Raw genomic sequence first — 5,008 nt, forward strand, 5'->3', positions numbered from 1 at the left:
GTTATGCTAATTTCATGTATAATTATTCTATTTCTAGGGATATGATTTGGCTTATGTATATATACACACATAACATATATGATTTATTATACGCATCATACGATTTGACAAAATATATGATATATAATTATTTATATCATGTACAATAAATATATCATTATAATACATTACATATAACATACAATATCATTGCTATATAGGCATATATCCATACGTCAAATCATATCCTTGAAAATAAAATCAATATAGAATACAGGTGTATATATGTATATGTATATATTTAATTATATACTACTCTCATAATTCCCATTCCTGCCCACATATATGTATTGCACCCATGTTATTTGACATGACCTATGTAAATACACATGCATATATCTATATACATGCATATTATATTATATTATATTATATGCATGTGTGTGGTTTTTTGGTTGGCTTCAGGGCATCTGTGCTCCCTTCTAGATTAAAGTCTCAGATCTTATACCTAAATGGAAAGTGGGTTCCCCTTAACAAGAGGTCTTCAAGTGAACTTTGGATGAATACTTGTTATGAATGTTTTTGAAGGGATTCATGTAAAGGAATTGGTTGCTCATGGTGATCCATTCCAACTCTAAGATTCTCTGATTGTGTAAACTTGCCCAGGGTTGCATAGCCATAAAGCAAAGGAGACCCAGGCTGAATTCAGGTTATCTGACTCCCTTTTTCACTCCAAAGAATGGTGATTTAGGCTCTTCTCCCTTACAACATGCCATTCTGTCTACCTAGAATTTCTTCTCTCCTCTTCTCACCTTTTGCCTATGTTAACTATCTTTCAAAGCATATCTCTAATCCTATTTTTTCCCCGTGAAGGTGTGGAGAAAGGTAAAAAAGCATTTATTGAGTACCTACTATGTGATAGGATCTTCTCTTGATTTCTTCTTTTTTAAACTAATTTTGCACTGCTTAGGCACGTTATTCAATGAACAGGATTGTAGAGTATAAGATATAGAAAGAAATAAAGAATACTGCGTTACATACTAATCTATTATCTAGTTTCCTGTCCTGAATCATTAAGCCATTCATTATATCAGTATATAATGTGATATATATTTCAGTTTTATTTGTTTCATGGATGTTAGTTTTCTTTTCTGAACGAAATTTTAAGGTCCTATGAGAAGGACAGGGTCTTGGACTTTTCCTGTATGTCCCATAGGAAGTAATACTATGTTAGGCACATTGCAGGTACCCAATTAATATTGTTAGATGGTTAATTAATTAATTGAAGGAAATAAGTGAAATAATTACCACCTTGACATTCTAAAATCAAGGTAGTTCTTCAGCTGGATAAAAAAAAAATTAGGCGGGACCCTAATTGGAGGTAGGGGGATGAACCAAAGGAACTTCCAAAATGTTTCCTCCACAGGATCCTAGAATTTAAAGTTTTAGTGAAGGATGAGTCAGCTTAAGCCTCAGGATTGACTGACAAGTGAACCAGTTTTGCCTGTTCATTAAATCTTAGAGAAATTACCGACATTAGGGTTGTGGTATTTACCATCTTCATAAGTCTTACGGCATGTCCTCCAGAGAATTGCCCTCTGTAAAAAAGGGAGGGAGAGGGGCAGGGGTAGGGTGACAATGTGGGTGTGTACACTTGGGAAAGAGAATGCCACATTGAAGACAACAGCAGAATGCGGTGAATCTGGCACCTGGAAAGCTACTCTCCTTGAGACTGAAGGTAAAATGGTTGAGTATTTTTCTTAGACTTTTTATTTCATCAGTGCCAAATAGCTAATAGATCTTCTTGCCATTCTGGACATTATCTGTCGGGTATGTTCTATTAAGTGAGTCCAAATTTCAATCAACAGATAAGAAATATCCCAAGGAAAGTCTGTTGGTAACTTAAATACATTAGAACTTGTGGGCTGTCCCAGAAATGCTATCCACCTTAGAAACTGACGTAAATTAATGGATGACTAAGCTAAATAAACTACCAAGGGGACTAAAGCATTTGGATCTATTCCCAAACTTTGAAGCTAAAATTAAGGAGGAAAATGTTAGAGCTCAAAAATGTCTATTGACTGTTGTTAATCTAACTCTTCCAGATATTATCTTCTGTACATTATGGCTCTCATCAGAGACAGAATCCTAGACTATAAGGTATGCAAGGTTAATCCTTTTGTGGAGTGTCTGATGTAAATAGATTATTATAGGGAAGATGGAATATTACTAGATCTAGTTTATTCATTATTAGTGGTGGCTTTAAGATACCACAATTTCACAGGATCTGTTTTTCTTGCGGACCCCATGAGGTTGATGTGCTGACCTTTTAATAATTTTGTGTATTACATTGCAGTGATAACCAAATTAGCCTCTTAATGAGGAATCTCTAACATTCTTAGATCTAGGTAACTCCTCATCCTGGTTCATCTTAACAACATAGGAAAATTTTGATCTTTACTGAGCCTAAATTCAGTCAATCAATAAACAAGGATTCATTGAAGGTATGAATTATCCTAGTCCATATGGGATACATTGAAAAATGAAAACAGATAAAAATTAGGATCCACAATGACACATGTAAAACCTAGTGGAATTACTCATTGACTTTGGGAAGGGGTGGGAGGAGGGGAGGGAAAGAATATTAATTGTGGAACCTTGGAAAAATATTCTAAATTAATTAATCAAATAAATAAACTTAATTAAAAAAGAAGGAAAAAATTAGGATCCATCTGGAAAAACATGACCAAAGAATGAAAGAATAAATGAACAATGTAAGATAGAAATACAACAAATGCTAAGTAAAATGTTACATGAATTCAGAGAAGAAGGAGATCACTGAGAACTCAAGTAATGAGGATTTTTCATGAGAGAAGTCATATTTGAGCTAAGCCTTGAAGAGTACAGATTAGGGAGAGGTAGAGGTTAGAAGAGACCATTATTCACTTTTTCTCCTTAATCTATATTTTCCCTTCTTTTTCATTAGTAAGCCAATTTATGGTTTTGGAGATTTGCTTTCACTGAACCATGAAGGAAATCCTAGAACTTGATTATGTTGATTCTTATTTTTGTTTACCTCCTAATTCCATTTTTTCCTTCTCAGAAACTCTTAGGTGTACCTTGTCACCTCTTGATGACTGGGAGGGAAAAATGGAATCAAAAGGTAAATAAAAATAAGAATAGGAGACTAGGGTATCTGTATCACCCTAGAGGATTAAACTGGTGATATCCAGAGATGACACTACCAAAGGTTGTCTATCCCTACTTGCCTCTATGAAGGGGTATAGATATATGTTTAGACCTTTCTTTACAGGCATTTCCTTCCTGGGACCCAATAACTTTTGTTCACATGCATCTGGGATGCCTTAAAAATCTATCTTAGAAATCCACTGACTATTTCTGATACTGGTAACAACCAGTCTTGAGTCTTTTTATTATATATTTTATATACAATTTAATACATCATATTATATATCACATATAACAAAATGTATTAAGTATAATTTCATATAACATTTTATTATATCTTCATTGTTATATATAATTTTGTATAATTTATTATATAATTTTTATTATATATCTATCAATATCTCTTGTTTTTCCACAATCATTTTTTGTTCTCTTTCCCCTCCTACTTGTCCACCATTTACATTTTTTCTACCAAAAAAAACATTATTATGAATAGTTTGATATATATGCAACCTCTTTTTTTCCCTATAATTTAGTGACTTTTCTTGAACAATTCTAAGTTTTATTCCAGAATGTTTGGACCAATAGTACATTTTTTAAAATGTTTCTATTTTTTGGTATTATATCATCTTTATTTCTAAAAATGTCTTGACTTTCCCTCACCCATCAAGCCATACCTCATAAGAAACAATTTTTAAAAGAAGGAGGAAAATCAGATCAGTGAAGCTAACCAATAACTCAACCAAGTCCTACAATGTAGTATTATACACCCATAGTTCCCTATTTATGTAGAAAAGGGAAGCATGTATATTCTCAGATCTCTTCTTCTACTTGCAATGTGAATAGCTGAAATTCTATCTCCTATGTAAAGCTTTTCTTGATTACCTAGCCTGTAGTATCTTCTCTTTTCTCTGGCTCTTAAAGAATGTATAGAGGCAGCTAGGTGGCTTAGTGGATAGAGAGTCAAGCCTGGAAATAGGAGATCATGGATTCAAATCCAATCTCAGATTCTTCCTAGCTGTGTGACCTGGGCAAGTCACTTAATCCCAATTGCCAGGCCCTTACTGCTCTTCTGCCTTGGAACTGATTCTTAATATCAATTCTAAATCAGAAGGGAAAGGTTCTTTTTTATTATTATTTTAAAGCATTTATTGACTGATTTATTTGACACTCTTACTATGAATTATTGGGGGAGAGGGTAGGGGAAAGTCTGTGTTCTTGTATATGTCTTATTTCCTTAGATTAAATTCTACTTGAGGGAGTAGACTATGTCTTAAACTCCATGTCCCCAATACACACAGTATATGCCCTATAAATGTTCATCCAATTGGATGTTGATTCACTAAGGTGCTTCAGCATTTGATGTATGACTTTATTTCCCTAGGGGTCATCTTTGCCACTTAGTCAAAGACAAGTAAGAGGCAAAGGCAAACATTTGCCCACATGACCACATGGTCTCTAAACATTTTTTTCCCCTCAAGTGCCAGACAAAATGTTCCAAATTGTGCCTTGAAAGAGGCCCCTGTGAGAATACAGCCACAAAATGATAGTCAAAGGAGTTGTGGCAACAAGGGTCATTGTATGAGCCAAGTCCTTTTCCCTGGTGACTCTGTCTCCCAAACTTTGTTCTTCATTCACCTGCAGTCCCACTGAACTTTGCTAACGAAAGTAAAGTTCTTTGGAGATTGTCCTTCTGACCCTCGAACTCTCTTATCTATCTCCAAAGCCATAAACCATATTCTAGTGGGATATAAAATAGCACATTCTAACTCATTCTCCCTACAACTTTTGTTTCTACAGCTTGACATCGGTTCCTCTCCAAGTCTCTGACCCAGCCACG

The sequence above is a fragment of the Gracilinanus agilis genome, chromosome 3 (genome assembly GCF_016433145.1).
Source record: "Gracilinanus agilis isolate LMUSP501 chromosome 3, AgileGrace, whole genome shotgun sequence".
Classification (NCBI taxonomy): Eukaryota; Metazoa; Chordata; class Mammalia; order Didelphimorphia; family Didelphidae; genus Gracilinanus; species Gracilinanus agilis.